Genomic DNA, 19,434 nt, shown 5'->3' with positions numbered 1-19,434 from the left:
CAAAATAGGTTCATTTATATTAATACAAGTCAAGACTTTGAAATCTTTATAAACTATTAATTTTAGGTACTGGCTTGAAAGTTCTATCTCTAAGCAACCATTTGAAATTTGACTTCCTATTTTATATATGTGTATATATATATATATATATATATATATATATGTCTGTGTGTGTAAGTATGCATATATCACTACATGCACACAGCATACACTTAAAATATATACATGTGTAGTTACAGGAACTTTTTTTTAAAGGAGTTGCTTTAAGATACTCCAGTTTAATAATTTAAAAAAATTAGTGACTGTTAAGCTGGCATTCAAAAATGTCAACTTTTAAAAAACAAAGTTATTTACCAAGTGAAAGGATTATATCTGTCCAGATGATAAAATATATCTTTAATGGAAAAGTAGTTGTCAAGAGGGTAATGACAGAATCAATAAAACTTAAAGAATGAGAGAGTAACCTTTCATGAAGACTTAATAATTTATGTAGGATTAAAAAATATTTTTGTCTATTATATGCTCCAAAAAATTTGTTTATACTATGAAGGAAAGTTAAGTGGCCAGTTCTGACTTTAGTCATTTCTTCTTTTCTACATATTGTACAAGATTTAATTATTAACTGTGTGTGAATATATATATATATATGTATTCTGTGTGTGAATACATGTATATAAATATACATATGAATATATGTATGTAAATAGACATATTTATATACCCATGGATGTATTTCTTGGGCATGAAAAGAAATGGAGATAGTTATCTTCGTCCCAAACAAAAGCAACATTCAAATATAAACAGAACAGATTGATTGGTATCAGACTAAAATTTAAAGTATTCACAGACAAAAAAATCATGTAAAGTGTATCATAAACATAAAAGTTATATAACCTTTAAAGAAGAAAATCACCACAGAGTTAGCTAATTAGTTCATCTAATGCAGGGCTTTTATGTTTGTAAGTTTACAAATTTCAGAAAATGACCAAATTATTCCACTTATATCATTAACTTGACCCCTTCCCAGATTTGACCTTCCTAATAGATTTGTTTTATAAGATATGACATCTTGAACAGCTGTGCTATTCTTTCTTGAACTTGACTTTATTTTTAAAGAGCATGAAACTAGCCTGATTTATGGAAGCATGAGGATTCTTTAGGAATAATGGTGAAAGTAATAGAAATGAAAAAACAATGTGAGTTCCTTCTGTGCAAATAATTTTAAAACTCAGAAAAATACAACAATATTATGAACACTATGGAGAGTCAAAACATGATATAGAAAGAATTTTCACTATGTTACATTAGATTAATTTAATTAAAAAAGAAAACTAGATTATTAAAATGGAAATATAATTTAGATGTTTCAATCTTCAATTTCCATAACCTACGACTAAGTATATGTCATTGTATGCTCATTGAAAATTATAATACATTTAAAGTTTGGTTGAGTAAAATTTTTTCCCCAAGTTTATAACTTTTAGAGCTAAATACAAACCAAGGTTAAGTTAGATAATTTCAGGGAAATTTTTTTTCTAAATTTCTTACAGAGCAGGAAACTAACCAAGCACACTGGGAATTTAGATCTATATTAAGAATAATCTAGATTATATTTAATGTAGCAACTAAACAGTTTGTTTTAACTAGAATGCTGGTTTTACATATTTTTCTATATTTATAAAGATTTACTATGTTGCCAAATAATATATATTTATGATATATTAATATACATTTGTATTTATAAATAAAACATAGGTTTAAAGGTGATATAGGGGATGGACAAATATTTAAGTCACATTTGCATGACTACTCAATTCTCTGTCATGTTTAATCTTTCAGAGGTACTTAAGTGTGATTTTTCTATCTTGGTTATCTATGTCATCTTGACTTAAAATTTAAGAAAGAACTTTAGAAAAAAAATAATAAACTGTTGCGCAGTACAGAGGACACATACAAAGCTATTCTTAATTTCTATTACTCTTTTAAAACATCATCTGTTTTTCTGATTTTTGTCTCTGATAGATTCCCCATTGTCTAACACATCCTAGTGAGCTATTCTTCCTACCAGCAGTGGATCCAAGAAGTGGAGGCAATCGAAAAAAAAAAAAAAAATCAGACAACTCTGTTTCCAGTGTCTGGGGGATAATTGTTACCTTTCTCCTTTTCAACTTTAAAAGAAAGCAATGTCTATTTTGCTCAAGGCAGCTGTTTAAAACTCCTGCTGTCAGAATCTTTTCAACTTGAGTAGATTTAGGATGATTTAAAATGATTATTGTATCACACTAAGCTTTCTACTGCTGTTATTAATTGAAGCACACATAGTGTCCATACACAGCATGATATTAAAACCCCGAGATATGTATCCTCCACTCAGCCACTCAGCTCTGGGTGGGTTTGCATACATACACACACACACACACACACACACACACACACACATATACACATATATATTTTATGGGTGATTCTAAATGATTTATGAAAAATATATAGACAAATCTGTAATGAATAGTATATTGTTGGTAGTTTGATCTATTTTTAATATTTGGACTCTTACTAAAATATCTGAAATTCATATTTCAAAACAAATTCTGAAATACTATTCATTTGCATCTGGAAGCGGATCCATTATTTCACTGTGTAATTTGTTAGTGTAATTTGATATCAAATATTAGCAGAGGTTTTTGCTTCAAAAGTCTAACAAAATCATTTACATGGAAGAAACTTTGTTTTGTAAAACATTACCTTTGTCATGTAGCTAAGATTCATAAAATCAACAAATAATATTATTTTGAAAATAGATTTTTTTTCCCATTTATAGTTTAAATGATTGGACTTACTTCTATTACTAGATAAGTATGTAACTTCTAACTTGGCAATATTAGCCTAAGTTTCCATTAGAATTACAATTAAAATTAGTTTTGGTCCAAGCCACTGGTTTTCCTTAGTTTCCTTCTAAGCTGATTTAGATTTTCCTTAGTAACCAATGCACAGCCTTCTCCACCTCTTTATTTCTTTGAATGTTTATTACCTGTTGAAATCTTCTTGGCTTGCAGAAGTAGCAGACAGGAAAGGAAAAATCTTACAACCTCAATGCCTGCTGTTTAATCAATATAGGCAGGATTTTCTCCTTTAGGAATTCACTATTCTGAAAATTCTGCCTCCTACTCTCTTAGAAACAATAATTAAAACTACCTGCTTCTCACAAGTCACAAACCTCAAGTCATTACAATATATTGAAGAGCATAAAAAACATTTCCTTATTACTGACTACAGATTACCCATCTATTATTTTTTTAGTACAACTGTAGTTACTTTCTGTTACACAGTGAAGAGAAGACCCCTGGGTTGAAACTCAAACTTCTACATCCAGAGTTTCTCAGAACTTATATCCACACTATTCATGACATTGGCTCTCTCAGTTGATGGAAATTCAACTTTTCTGATGTGCCCATCTTGTTTCTAGAAGGGTGAATGTACTCACAGTAAAGCTGAGAAATAAGATGGCAGCACTGCCATGGATGACCCAAAGCTACTATTAAAACATATGACTGACCAGTATGGATACAACGAGCTGCACTATAGGAACGCAATTTGGGGGACTCTCCATGAGGCCAACTGCCATTCACCTTTCTGAGTAACAATAGGTCCCAAGGAGTCCTCAGGAAGGAACTGTGGCACTTAGGGTCTCAAGGCCGCCAACAAGACATAGGCCTGAGGCTCTTTTATTAAGGCTGATGTGTTCTCACTGGGTTGAATATTAGTTCTCCTAGTGTCTAATGTTGATTTTAGTAAAAATCAGATCTAATCACCAGTCACTGGTATAGCATCATGGCTCAACAACTAGTGCTTAATCCTTAGTCTAAAGACTTAAAACAATGTTCTCTCCAAAGCCAGAATAACCTCAGTACATTGGCGGCTTCCTCAGGTGGTAGTTTTGAAAGTCTACTCGTAAATTCTGGGATGTTTATTTATAAATGTCTTATTAATTTAAATGATCACCTCTTGTAAGAAAAATTCAGTCCATTGAAGTGTTTATAATTTTGAGGGGAGGCAAGGTAAACATACAAGAAGCAATTAAAGGAACCATGAGGGAAAGTTGACATGTCTCAATCCCAAGATTTTTATGATTCCCATGCTTCTTAATGTTACAACAAATGACCGATGTGAAGCACTCTCTTCTGTTTTCCCTCACTTCCCCCTGCTCACCTTCTCTCCCCTGCAAGTAGGTGCCCATGCAAGCCAGGAGGTGGAACTTGAACAAGCTCTTAATCATCACATTATCAACATTATCTTTTATTTTCATTCAGTCCCTTGTGCAAGAAAATACAAACCAAACCAGATTAGTAAGAAGATAAATCTTCTGACTCATGCAACTGAAAAACCAGAAAAAAACTGATTTTAGGCATACTTTAACTAGGATTCAAATTATATTCTGGGAGCACAGTTTCTCTTCGCCTTTTGGATTATGATTCACTTGGAGGGAAACACAGTTGTTCTTTGCTGACCATGTGATCAGATGAAGAAGTAAAGGGGAAAATACTGCTTCCAATGTCCTCAGATATGATTGTGTTGACCAAACTCCAGCATATTCCTGCCCTGCAAGCTGGGTAGGTTCTAGGATGGAATACCTGGATTGGCTTAGGTGTCTCAGACGTAAATTTGAGTTAGAAAAAAAATACCTGATGAGCTTGTCAAAATACAGAGTTTTTCCAGTAGCTCTGAATTGAAGTTGAGATTGAGCATTCTGGTAAGTTGAGTAGCAAAGCTCTGAAGCACACATTACCCCAGAACCTGGGGCAAAATTAGTTTTATCTGAACTAGTGGGAGGTAGTGGTGGTTTCTCAAGAAAAAAAAATTAAAGAGTAACTGGAAGTATTAAAAATGTATTAAAATTAAAAAAAATAAAGTGAACACATTCCCCACTCCCCTTCTACATGTTATTTATCTAGAAAAGGACTCTTCTCCCAGTAAACACTGCTGATCACACCTGAGTAATCCTTCCATGCCATCTAACATTTTTTTTGGTTTGAATAGAATAATCTTTGAAAGAGTTCTCATTATTTACACTTTTAATGTAAACAGGAAGAACTGATCCATGCTATTTCCTTTTTTTCTCAAAAAGGAGTTGGGGTAATGATCACTACATTGCTGCAGTCTGAGTGGAAGAAGCTGATTAAGTGACAAAGCCCACTGGTACAAAAAAAGCAGTAGCTCTATCAGCACAAGTGCATAGTCAACTATTTGAGATTCAATCAATACCATTTCCTTAAATCACAATGATTACACAGGGTATGTTTGCAAGGGTCACAAAAAGTTCCTGTGGCCATTTTACACAAATACTCTCTTCAAGGTTATCTGTACTTGGAAGACCAACAGAGCTTCCAGTTGTCACAATGACAACAAAAGTAGCATCAGGTATTTTGTGAATACAGGAGTTCCTAGCCTGTGTCAAATGTACAAAAAGTATTTAACAGGCCAAAAACTACTCCATTTGGCACACATGTCTGTAAAAGAAATAACTGCTAAAAGCATCACCCTTATCTTTCAGAGAGGCCAAACAGAAAGTTGTACCTTCTTTCATAAGTGGCATTTATTTTTTTTTAAAGATTTATTTATTTGTACATACAGAACTGGGGTACAGGCCAGAGGCTCGGGGCGGTGAGAGGCTTCACCAGAGACAGAGTGGGGAGCAGAACAGGCAGATAAACGAAGTACACTGCTGAGGGGAGCAGTGGGCGGGTCAGGAGAGGTCTGCCACGCCATGTGGTCTCCTCCGGGGCAGGCGGGAATCGAACTCATGCGGAAGTGGCTTTAGCTTCTCAGTGCAGTGCTTTAACCCGCTGCGCCACCAGGGAGGGCCACATAAGTGGCATTTATTTTTATACATATTTATAGGATTGGGAAAAATATATACACTTCTCCTCATCCTCTATCTGGTCCTAGCTCATATTTACAAAATACCAGATAAGCTACTACCAATTTCAACTTTACTTTCTTCATGTTCACAAGGAGGTTTGAATTTGGTTCCGACAGGCATGTCTTTAGTTTGTCCTGGTTATAACTCAGAGTAAGAGAACAAAAGGCTATTTTCTATATTCTTTTTATTTTTTAAAATATTATTTATATATACAAGAGATGGGGTATAGGGCAGAGGTGTGTGTGTGGAAGGGGGACTCAGGGGGAGAACACTCATCAGAGATAGAGTGGTGGAGCAAAACAGGCAGATCTACTGAAATACAATGGGAGGGGAGTGGAGATGAGACAGGAGAGGTCTGCTGTCCATGTGCGTCACCTCCCTGGCTGGGAATCGAACTAATGCTGCAGTGCTTCATTGTGCTGTGCTTTAACCCCTTGCACCACCAGGGAGGTCCCACTATAATCTTTTCAGAGTGAAGACAAGCTATATTCCATTTTGAACTAAAATGGAACTAAAAGCATCATAGTGTCAAGTAAGTGAATTTTATAAGCGTTTTATGATGGTGTTAATGTTAAAACACCAAAACCTGTTATTTTTTTCTACATCAAAATGAAAGCAAGTTAATACCATCAGAAAAGATTTACAGAAATAGTAAAGAACGGGAGGCTCACTTGGTGACATGGCACACCTAGCACCCAGAAGTCTTATGTGCACATGACTGCACAAGCACAGGTTGTGGTACACTGAAAGTGATCATTGGCTGCTATTTATCTGTCATGAATTTTGGCACTTGTGAATATTTAATACCATTCACTGACTCTCTGCCCTGTGCCCAGAGTCACGTGAGCTGCTATGAACACACACCTGTAAAAGATGTGACACAAAGTCTCAAGTTGTTTATCAATTGCCATGGGAAAAAACACAGAGACTTGATAGGTGCTCTAATAACGATATTCACTAGGTTTGTTCTAGTAAAAGATATATATATATATGTCAAGTAGCCAATGGTTAAGGGTTATGAGTATAAGACGCAGAGAACTCCTGGTGACACCATGCAAGCTGTGGTACAGGTGCTCAATAAAGTAGTTTCCTCCTTCCTTCTTTATTTTATATAAAAGGCAACAGAAAGAATATAAATAACCAAGTTACTTTCTTTTAGATAGATGATTCTGGAGAAAACTCATGGTCCAAATGTCAATGGTGACTGATCCAACCCAACATAATTTATATCTGTAATGTGTGAAGAGATAGGGTGGACCAATGCTAACCTGTGACAAATTTGTTAAGTTTCTACTACAACACACATCACTTTTTCAGTTTTGTCTTTTGTTGTTCCTTGAGGGACAGGAGTCAGCCTCCACTGCACCTGGAAGTGTCATTGGATGTGCTTCTTTTGTTGAACTTAGGTAACCAAGAAAGCCTCTCAATGTGAATGAAGGTGATGATGGTAAGTTACTGCCTTCAGTCACATCTAATGTAAACTAGAATTGGTGCCTTCACTGTGGGGGTATTGGAGAACTTGACAGTGAGTGTTTCACGAGAGTATTGGTGTGATGGTAATTTCCTGGCACATTACTGGGGCACATGAAGGAAACTTGGAATCGGGCGAGTCACATTCTAGCTAAGTTCTATCTGAGAAAAATATTGGGGTGCAGGCCATTGGAGTGAGGAGATGATTCACCAGAGACAAGAGTGGGGGTTAGAATGGGCAGATCCACTGAAATACACTGCTGAGGGGAGCAGCGGGCAAGACAGGAGAGGTCTGCTGCGCCATGTGAGTCACCTCCCTGACCAGGAATTGAACTCCTGCTGCAGTGACTGTTAAAAGCTTCATAGCGCTGTGATTTAAGTCAATGCACCAGGGAGGGCTTACCTGGATAATATTTTGTCCCAAACAAATAGTATTATATCTTCTCACTTGTTTTCAGAAAAAGGTATACCTCTGTACTATTCTTTCCAGTGATGCTAACAAGACATGCTAAATTAGAATATGTGAAATGGACATGAAAGCAAACTTTAATTACAAAGTCAAGGGATTTGGTCTACAGCCACATCACTCTGAAATTACCCAATCTTTGTCTGTAGAGCCAAGGGATATGAAAGAGCATTGAATGGAAAGAAACCAAACTTGTTAAAATGATGAAGACAGATAGCAAAGACAAGATGGAGTCATTAGTCTTTCAATTGCAAGTAAATTTCTGAAGTATCCTCTAGGACGAATTTGGTAAACTATGCCATGTGCTCAGGTCTTGACCAAGTTTGTTTTGGAAGAAAATCACTGTCGAAACTGAAATTTATTTTGAATAATGAAAAGTTAGATAGAAAAAGTTAGATTTAAAGAGTGTCATTTTTTTTTTCTCATTAGCCACAGTGGGGACATTCTGTACCCTGTTTATATTATTATTAACACTTTGCATCTAACAAGCAACTTTTAAACACTGCTTTTGACAACAGCTATAACACGCAACTTTCCAGGTGTTAGTGCCTTCTGCTGAACGTTCAGAAATGCAGTGTTACGACTTGGAAGAACATCCACCCTAACTGCCTCGAAGCTGAGAAACCTATCAACCAGAATGCTCTCCCGTACTGTATACAGTGTCTCACTGCTGATTCCAGCTTGCACACTGTAGCAAAAGCAACAGCTGTTTTCTGTCTTTTCATTCTCTTCTCCCATTAATGTTATTTCAATTGTGTTATGGGCTGCACTTTAGATCTAAAAAGAAACATTTAGTTTTATTTGAATGTTTAAATGATTAATGACCCTCTAGTGTAGTTGTCTTCATAATTGCCACAGACCAAGCTGCAATTTACTTTTAAAATCCAGACCTCCGTGCACAATGGAGAGCAAACGATAGCTCCAGGATCGGTCACTGTGTGGAAAATTCTATTATTATTATTATTATTATTTTATTTATGTATTTTTTAAGCTGCCTCTGTTCTCCAATAGTCTATGTGGGCAACTTTCTTAAATCTTTACATCAAAAGTTTAAGAACTTTTGTTCTGTTAAAATTGAGCGTATTATGGTCACACTGTTCACTGGTGCCAGTCTAGGTGTGTGCCTGAAAAGCAGAAGATAAACAGAAAGGGAAGCTCCAGTCCCTTGTACAGGGTTATACAGGGTGAACCGCCGTGTTCTGCAAAAGGAGGGCATTCTTGTGTTGTATCTGAGAACAGCACGCAGCTGTACGCCATGGGGAAGGAAGCAGTTACGTGCCGTGTCATCTAATCAGGAAAAGGGGCCTTAAGTCCTAACAGCACCACGTGGGGCTTCCACACTTCTGCTGTACACAGTGGAAACCCCATATCCCGGTGAGTCAGAACAGCCATCTAGATACATAGGACATGTATCTCCTAAAAATGTGGATGCTTACATTTTTCTAATGGAAAAGACATGATGTTTGTTTTCCCAGGTCTTAGCAACACATCTTATGGATAAGTTTTTCTTTTTTGGAAAATGCAAAATCCACTAAAGAGCAGGTTCTAAGGTGCTGCTGCTGCGTGCATTGGGGGTACCACATCACAAAATGGGCAGTAATAGGATAAAAGTTGACATTATCAGACCATAGTGCCTGACACCTACCTAGACAGCACTGGCAGTTTGTTGTGGTTTTCATTTTAAGTCTTCTGGCTAAAATGTTTTCTGACTTTTGTCTTGGCCAATTGTGGGCCACACTGAATGTTAAATAAACTATTATTTAATCAAATACAGGCATATTAGTCTCACTCCTGCTGACAACTTCAATTAGAATATTTTTGCTTTGTTAAAAAAAAAAAAAAACCCTCATGATCCTTAAACTGTTAAGGCCTCTGCACAACATCTGGTAACAATTTTTGATATATCCAACCATCAAACTTCTATCTCCGTGAAGTGGTTTATCCAAGATTTGTTTTAATAAGGCCGCCTTTCTAACTTCACATGGCTTTCAAAAGACAGAATCACTCAGATGTTTTAAGCTGTAAACTTACTGAAAGGTTCAGAGGCTGTAATTAGAGCTTCAGCAAGGTGGACTATTTTTGTTTATTAGCTAGATATCTAGGTTCATTCAGATGCCTCTTAACAAGGACAATAAACTATTTCTAATTTTAGCACATGGGTTTTTAATTTTATAAAAGTTACACCTTACTTGTGTTCACACCAAAAGCAGTTTGGTCTGACCTTTCCGTAAGAACCCACCGTCCAAATACATTTTTCTATGCTTGGGCAGACCCACTTGGCCTTTAAAATCTTTTGCTTTAACTAAATTGAGATTAGTGACCCTATACTTACTGTGAAGACAAAACCAAGTAGAATACATGCACTTGAACAATGAATATTCAAAAAAAAATCTACTGGTAGATTCTTTTTAATGAAGCATTGATTTCTGTCAACTACAACATCCTCTAAGCTGCTGTTTTAGTGAGAAATTACACTCACCTTGGATGTTCGTTTTTTAATACATTTGCCTCTGTACAAACCTTTGGGAGTATAAAAATCTCCACTCATTTATTTGCATCCCAGGCACAGATTAAAGGCAAAAGTAATGTGGAAACTTAAACTATTTATTTTATGAGGTAACTATTTTAAAATCCGCTGGGAAAATAATGAAAAATGGCCTCATTATCCCTCTTTTTTGGTGAACCAGCTTCATTCTACCAAAATAGTTCTCCCAACCAAGCATATGTGTGTGTGTGTATGTGCATGTGTGTATATGTGTGCGTGTGTGTTTTGAGGCTGATGGTAGCCTGTGGCTTTTCTCCACAAGTTTTTGATGTTATTCCCTTTGAAGCACCAGCATGACTTTATAGCTTTTTGTTATTATTAAACTTCTTCATAAATGCAAAGGTTTCTCATCATGCTTGACAAAGCCTAAGAATGAGTAAGAGCACAGATATCTTAACTTTTGGGGATAAAAATTGGGTAACTGCAATTGTCTGGATTTATGATTTACTTTGCATGATGCAATGCATGTGGACATTTAGAAACACTTGAGGGACTGACGTTAAATCATATTTAGATTCACCACTACTCTGTGAAAAGTCTCAGAGTAGGTGACGGTAGAGGCAGCAACACACATTTTCACGCATAGGACTTTCTGGAGAAAAGAAAAAAAAACTATATTGGACTTTCTATTTTTGATGGCAGAAATGGGGAGGGGCAGAATTATGATTTTTTTTTCACCTAAAACTTAAAACTGTAGTGAAATTTGTATTTGAAAATTTTCTAATTCTGTCCATGGCAAGAAATTAGAGTCTTTACTAATCTATATGTATTTTATGGAAGGATTTCATACTATGTAGGTATTATCTTCCCGGTGGATCTCAGGCTCTCACTTGGCCTGCCTTCACTGTGAAACACACAGTATAATGCAACAGGAAAAATTACACTGGTTACCAGCAAAAAAAAAAATTACACTGGGAAATCTCACATAGAAACTCAAGATTTTTCTAAGTTTTATTGACACTCCTCAAATCTAGTCTTTGCAGGCCTTTTTCCCCACATGGCAAGGATGGTGGCGGGGTCCTGACTGCCCTGGCATGAGGTTGTACTCACTACTTTGCCACAGGACCTCTGAGTCTTGGCATTTCCATAATCTGCTTGGCTCCCATAAGCATTTAATTTTGCCATGATAACTTTCAAGTCTTTGATATTAATTATCCTAGGCCTTTTCTGTCTGAGCTGCTTTCTAATCTGCTGGGTACTGGAGCCTGCCTGTCTGGGTTCAAATCCTGTCTCTGATATTAGTTAGCTGTGTGACCTTGGGCCAGTTGCTAAAATTCAGTTTGATACAGTTGCTTTATCTGTAAAAAGCGTTTAATAATATTACCTACCTAATAGATTATTCTGAGGAGGAAAGGAGTTAATCTAGTGCTCGGAGAACAATGAACACTCAGTAAATGTTATTATAGTTTTGATTTTAGACCTCAGTTCGTTCTTTATACTCAAACTTAGCAATGCCATAATTTTGGTGACTGGCTGAAAGCAATCTCTGAATTGTTATCTAGCATGTATCTCTATGCCTAATGTATTTGTAAAGAAATACTTTCATTTGGATATTTTGTGGTCTTTTTAAAAATCCATCATGGCTACAACAGATTTAAAGTATAGCTCTCCCATATCAGTACACATGGAAAGTGTCTCAGCAGTTAAAGAATGTTGTGACCTAGTATTTCCTTCTTTGTCCATTTGGGCTACTTATTTTCACTACTGTATCTTCCTCCAACTCCTCCATTTCACCCCTTAACTCAGACTTTGTACTATCAATTTTTATTTTCTCTGATGGAGATAATACTTTCTTATGCCCATTCTCAACGTACATCTACCCTAGAGCGAACATTCTGTATTTTTGCCCAACACATGAAAGAGTGAAGAATGAATCCAACTTATTGAAAATCTTTCTATTCCTAAGTCCAGTTCAAACCAATCTCCTTTGTCTAAGCTCTTTCTGTCTCTTTATTTTTCCCAATATTCATCTACCTATGCACACAGGAACTGGGGTGTAGGCCAGAGGTGTGGGGGGGTCAGAGGATCCACCAGAGACAGAGTAGGGAGAAGAATAGGCAGACTGGCTGAAATGCACTGTGAGGGAAGCAGTGGGTGAGAAAGGAGTGGTCTGCTGAGCCATTGGTCACCTCCCTGGCCGGGGTCCGTCTCTTGCTGCAGAGTCTGCCAATAGCATCCGAGCACTGAGCCCTAGTCCTCTGCACCACCAAGGAGGCCCTTCTGTCTCTTTTACATTTTTTATTTCATTTTGTTGGTAGTCCCATTTTCATTGTATATCTAAGTTTACATTGTTCGTTAATATAGTTATTTTTTTCCCCCACTAACCATGAGCTTCTAAAGGGCAGAGAGCAAGCATGTATTTTGGGGTCATTCTCCAAAATGCCTTGCAACTCATGGTTACCTGATTATCCAAGTGAATGACCTTGAGACTTAACTGTTTAAAGAAAATCCTTTTTAATTCACAACTGGTTTCTTCCCTCTCTCTTATCTGATGTGGATCCATAGCAAATGAACTTGGCATCAAATTTGAGGACTTCCTCTACTATATCCTACTTAGAGTCAGTGTTTCCCTTCTATCCAAGACAGCTCCTTGCATTTACATCTTTGCTTTGCAATCAAGAATAGCATTCTAGATTAAATACGAAAAGACAATCTTAATTGTGCCACAAGCCATTGGATACTTTCTCGAATCTTCTACATTCTTGTCCCTTCACAACCTACATTCTTCCATAGCCTCCACTATCCTCCCTTAAATCCTCCAAATTAATTTACTCCAAGTTCCTTCAAACAGACTTAATGTCAGTCCCAGCTCAGCACATTTTTATACATTGTTCTATCCCATCTCTCAATATTTAGGCCCTTCTGTGTCATCTTCAGACCCAAGCTCAAGATTCCAGACTTTATGATGCTTTAAAGGCTAAAATGTGGTTTCTAACCATTTTTTGAAGAAAGCCCTAGGTAAACTGCTTTATTTCTCCCATGATATCAAAGCCTGCTTCATCAACAAAATAAACTTGTTAGTTTCTCTTCTGACTTATCCCTTCTGCAATATTTCCGGAACCTCCCTCTGAACGACTTCCCACTTCTAATCACGTGCTTTAAATCATATTCCTCTTGCAGTTGATCCAGAGATGTTGAAACTAATAACACCAAAGGCCCTCTTTCACTGAAGGAAACACAAAGAATGAATGAGGAAATGAAGTGTTTGTTACTGTATTAGGTTATCAATTCTAGAAGGCAGGAAACCATGCTTTTAATTGCTCAGTAAAATTAAGTTCAGGAAAGAATTAACAAGAATTAAATGCTCAAATTATAAATTATAGCAATAGAGGTCACTAATTTAACCGAAAGGCAATTTTCTTTCAAAATATTGCCTTGACAAAAGATTCAAATCATATAAAGAGATGGAATTACCAGAGAAAAAAATTCCTCAAGTAATAAGCATTATTGCTACCTTACTACTACTATCAATTTAAGAAATTTACTTTTAAGGTTTTTTTTTTTTTTTCCATTTCAGCATGTCGTTGACCACAAAGTTGTGGTTACATCTGAAGGATGGATGTCTACTGAATGCATACATTTGTCATGATTTTATTCCCATTAAGCAAATACAATTCTTTCCTTCAGAATTTTGTTTTCCTGTCAACTGATTAGTTTTTAATTCTGAATCTGGATAAAAGTACTGTAAGGTCACCAGTTGGCTTACAATCATCGATTTGTTATGGGTTGGATGTGAGTATATGGATTGCAGTTTGCTCTAACTTTGCCAAGTGCTTCTTTATAGCATTCATGCAACATGCTAGGTTGGTGTAATGAGAATGCTTAAAACACTCAGGTAAAGCTTTTCAAGCTCTTTGGGCAGCATTATTTACATAAAAAGCAATGTGCTGTGTATAGATTACTAGTAGATGCTTATTATTCTTCAGTTTGCCTTGCAAGAAAAGACTTTGTTTCCGATCAGACTAAAAAATGGCTGTGTCCCTCAGATCTCATGTCCTTCACCTGCACCAGCTGCTTCCAATTACCTGCTTCCACCTGCAGGACCCTGTTGAGTGGTATTGAGAGTGGTTTCTGTTTCAAAAAAAAAAAAAACAGGAAAGTGACCGGGCCTGAGGCAGACTGCTGTTTTAGTAGTAGAAGCAAGATTATTACATCTATTTTGTTTCCTGCTTGCTTTTCCTCTTCTAAAATTCTTAGTTCTCCACTTTTACTGTGGCTTCTGATCACTAGTATTTTTCATTCCTCTATATTCTAGAATTTCCAAAATGCTGGAGCTGGTGTATAAACTTGAACCCAGGTGAATTATGGTGATGACAAAATTGAATCTGACAATGAATCACAGATTGGACTTTACATGACTGTTGTTTTATATAGTTCATCCTACTAAAACATAGTTTGTGATGTTAGCAATTCAGGGCTCCTTTTTTGTTTATCCAGATGTCTTCTTTTTTTTAAGATTTATTTATGCATACAGAACTGGGGTACAGGCCAGAGGTGTGGGGGCGGTGAGAGGATTCACCAGAGACAGAGTGGGGAGCACAACAGGCCTAATGACAAAGTACACTGCTGAGGAGAGCAGCGGGCAGGTCAGGAGAGGTCTGCTGTGCCATGTGGATCACCTCTGAGGCGGGAACTGAACTCATGCTGAAGTGGTTTTTAACTTCTTAGGGCTGTGCTTTAACCCACTGTGCCACAGGGAGGGCCCTATCCAGATGTCTTTTTATGCTTTGACTTCCATTTTCCTACCTGCTTTCAAATAAAGTTTAGCTTTGCATGGTGACTGTCACATACTGATATCTTGGATGGTGGACATCTCGATGCAGACAAGTGTGCTTCATATCACAGCTGCATCAGGATCACCCAGGAGTACTGGTTTCTTTTGCCTCACCAAGGCCCACTGACTCAGAGTTACTTCAGTTGTGGGGTGCATAGATCTGTATTTTTAACAAGGTTCCCCACCGATTCGCAGGCATGTTCAAGTCTGAGAGTGAGTCTAGTCTTTTAGCTCCAGTTGAACTGTGACCTTCTAGATACTGCTACACTTTGTTTAGCAAACCTAATCATTATGTTGTTGGCCATCCTACGCCCCCAGGTATTTTGGTTCTATGATCCCAGAATGAGTCAAAATGGAGTTCCCTGGTTGACTCAGTGGCATCAAATGAATGGCATTTCATACGTAGAAAATTGTTTAGCAGTTCAGGCAGATGTTTTGCCTATTTGTTATTCTTTGTTTATTTGATATTTTTTATTACTTCTAAAAAATAGAAATAAAGACTGAGTGACTTCTATGTCTTTAATGCTTACTTCTATATGAAAGACAGAAGTAATGATGATAAAACCCGGTTTGGGTTCTGATTGAATGAAACTAATCCTTTCTAACTTTTGTTCTAATCTTACATAAGTTCAGGTTTTTCTGGAGGAGAGTTAAAATTATAACTACACTTTAAAAAACTGTGATACTCTGAGAATGTCATATTACTGTGTGTACACACATCAGAAGAAATGTTAGTAGCACTATTCAAAAATATTTCAACAGTTTTTTTTTAAAAAAACAAGTATTTTAACTGTTAACTTTTGTGATTAAATACACAGAACAAACAAAAAGTATGTTCAATGTCACCTACTATGAAATCGCTGTGTAGAGATTGGAGTCTGTTTGTTTACTTTCATAATTGTTGTCAAAAAGTATTAAACCTTTGAAAATAGAAACTAAAATGTCTCAACTTTCTAAGTCACATTAAAGAGAATACATTTTATGTTGGCTTTACAAGCCTCTGATGTCTTTTCCTTTCAAGTACAATAAATTACTGACTTGCCATGATGACTCACATAAAAGCAAGCAAAATGCTATTTTACCAAAGAAGATATATAGACATTATAATATAGCACAATTAATTTTCATTTATGTAATCTAAACAACAAAACTAATAAGAACTGTCTTAGCTATGCTGCAGATCTTTATTTCAGAAGAGTCCAATAGAAAGCAGGTTCACAGAATTTCATTAGTATATTTTATTCCTTCTACCAACTACATTGTTCATATTTCTTTAGACATTTTCATTATTCTTGTGATGTTTGAGAAATGACAAAATTGGAGAAGAGGAATCTGATAAAGATAAAGCATGGCACAAAAGCTCTATGGATAATTGCTTTTGCAAATCTAGTTCAGCTCTCATCTCTCCTAATTAGCCTCATTACCATACTTTAAGAGGGACTAGCAGTCACTCAAGACCCTGTTCTTTCCGTCAGAATGAGCGCTGACAGCCAAATGGACAACATATGGAAAAGTGCCTCCTCTCTGGCTATCCTTCCACACTCTAGGCCTCTGGTAGAAAATGTTGACTAGAGAACATTTCCTAACATCCATGCTTAGATAGGTATCGCTCAGTCAGAAGTAGAACAGTAAATCGAAAGCACTTCCCTTTACCCCACCTTATCATAATTTTGAGAGTTGAGAAAATTAAGTTTTCTACAGGAAAGTTGATAATTTTCTAAAAGAACTTATTATGTATAAGCATACTAATTTTGCTAGACAACTCACTTTGGGGGGGGTTCTTCATTGTTAAACAGCTGTACGTTAAAGAAAACAATAACTTTTACAAGTATCATGTTATTCTGCCTTTGACGTAATTCTGCTGTCTCCTGAAATACTTCTTAGAAGCCAAATGTAAGAACTCCATTTATCATGATTTGACAATGAGCCTTAAATGTGAATTTTAAAAATATCAAGCAAACCTTGAGGACAAAATTGTCAATATCAGCTCATTTTGCTGGAAGCATGATGCTATGTAATATATAAAGTAAAGAAGACACTGGGTTGCTATTCTTCTCAGGCTGCTATTCTTAGATTTCTGAAAATCTAACCACATATATTCATATTGTCATAGGCAATCATGATTAATTTAATTTTTATGAAATAAATTTTGATAAGATTGAAAAGGTCTACTCAATTTATAATACTGTGGGGTAATTATTTGATTACCTTTGTCATAATGCTGATATGACTCATTTTCCTCATATTAAAGAAATCAAAATATTTCAGTTACTTTAAACAATTAAATACTACGTACTTCTATAGATCCATTTTAGGATTTTTATTTATAACATCACAGGTATCTTTCTCCTAATCACTTTTCCAGTTTTCTCTAAGATTTTTTCTAGATATAATTTTGCTTTTACACTTGCAGAACCTATGATGCAATCTCAACAGCAACAAAATCAGGGAAATGGATTTTCTGCACTTTGCAATTTGGGGAAACTAACGGTCCATTCAGTGTGACTGAAAAATACCCAGAAGGCCAATATTTACTAAGCATGGCACACACACACAGGAGCCTTGTTAAAAATCCACAACAAATCTCTCACTGCAAACAAATCCAAAGGCTTCAGAGCTTCTGCAACTGTCTGACTAATGTTGATTCTGACAGGAGAAAGCTGCTTTCCTACCAATCCAGCAGTGAGCTGGAGTCTGCTGGCCCCACACCAAGATTTCATGATTTCTTGTGTGCATCTTTGCTACATATTCCTTTTGTAACAATCTACCAGAAATAATGAACACAATATTAAGCTGAAGTTTTCCTATACTTAATATTCAGAAGAGACTGGTAAACGCCAACTAGTTGTTTAACATCATTAGTTTAATAAAGGCATACATAATTAACACCACGTTCCCACCAGAACATAGGAAGAAAAATAGTGGTCAAAGCTGCATTCCCAACAGCAGGAAATACTTGGAGCTTCACACATAACACTTTAAAATGCATGGTGCTTTCACAGAGAGATGCCAAAGTAATACGTGATTTAAAGAAAACACACACACACACACACACACACACACATATTTGGAAGAGGAGAAAAGTGAGGACATTCCTTATGTGGAAAAAAATGTACAAACAAATGGACAAGCTGTACACAGGCAAATCCCGTGCAGAGCCAGTCATCAGTCTATGTGGAATGGAGAATTCTGAGAAATCGTATTGCAAAGTTCTCCTGCAAAAATCTGATTATATGTTTAGTGAATTAGCCCTCAAATCTATTTCTTGCACCCACCTAGAGAGCCCTGGGAACATCTGTTCTGATCATGATGGGGAGCCAGCCACTGAATTCCAAGCCCGATGTGATTAGATGATCAGCATTCAGAATCCTTCTATGTCCTCAGGAGCTGTTCTCAGTGGCACAGGCCTGACCAGCCATCGTAAATGCTTTGAACATGCTTTTCATTCTTCACGCTATTTAACTTTCAAATGCCTTACATTCCATTTCCAAAAATTAGATAATACAATTAAGTGCCAATGATTGTGTGAGGCCCTCTTAAGCAAAATCACTGGCTAATGTTCTCTTTTTAAATAACTTTTAACCCTGAACTTGAAGTAACAACACATACATTTCTCTTTTCTACCTTTTCTGTTGTCTAAGCTTAGCATCGTGCATCCTGGAAAGATCTGTGTTGGGAACGTCTTTCTTCTCCTCCAGAGTTATGAACTGTAACTGTGTGTCACCCATGCCTCCCCGAACACCAATTACTTGTGAAAAAACAGAGCAGTGGAAAGTGGTTGCACACACATGTACCTCATGCGTGCCTCCCCCTCAATGAAAACAAATTAACAGCAGAGCCTTGGGACAGCTTTTTAGTGTTCACACCTTACAAAAATTTCATAGATCCATAACACATCCTCTCGGGAACAGAGCAAGCTATATATGTTTAAGGCCATTATGAAAACCCACATAACAACCAAGATAGCAATCAGCATTCCAATGGCATATTACAGACGACATTTTCCCTTTTACTCTAAAGTGTATGAAAGTGTGATTTGAGTGCATAAGGATAAATAACTTCAGGCACCTAGCAAATCCTTCCTCTAGCCTGTTTTTCCACATACTTACTTTCATTTAAGATACATCCATATAATGCAAGGAAGCTAAAAACAAATGTTTGTTGATATATTTATATGTGAAGTTCCTTACTGAGATTGATGATATTCTACAGGTAATCCTTTGGCACACCGTTGATTCACAAAGTGATCTTAACCACTC

The 19,434-nt window shown here is 36.5% G+C and overlaps 1 protein-coding gene across 3 annotated transcripts in view; it reads right to left on the bottom strand.

Moving 5' to 3' along the window:
* The window catches only part of TRPS1 (trichorhinophalangeal syndrome I), a 238,541-nt gene that overhangs the window by 18,785 nt on the left and 200,322 nt on the right, over nucleotides 1-19,434 (bottom strand). The window lies entirely within an intron of this gene.

This window comes from Condylura cristata, unplaced genomic scaffold (genome assembly GCF_000260355.1).
Source record: "Condylura cristata isolate star-nosed mole 26May11 unplaced genomic scaffold, ConCri1.0 scaffold00009, whole genome shotgun sequence".
Taxonomy (NCBI): Eukaryota; Metazoa; Chordata; class Mammalia; order Eulipotyphla; family Talpidae; genus Condylura; species Condylura cristata.
The sequence above is the reverse complement of the archived record's forward strand: the minus strand, read 5'-3'. Positions and strand labels throughout refer to the sequence as shown.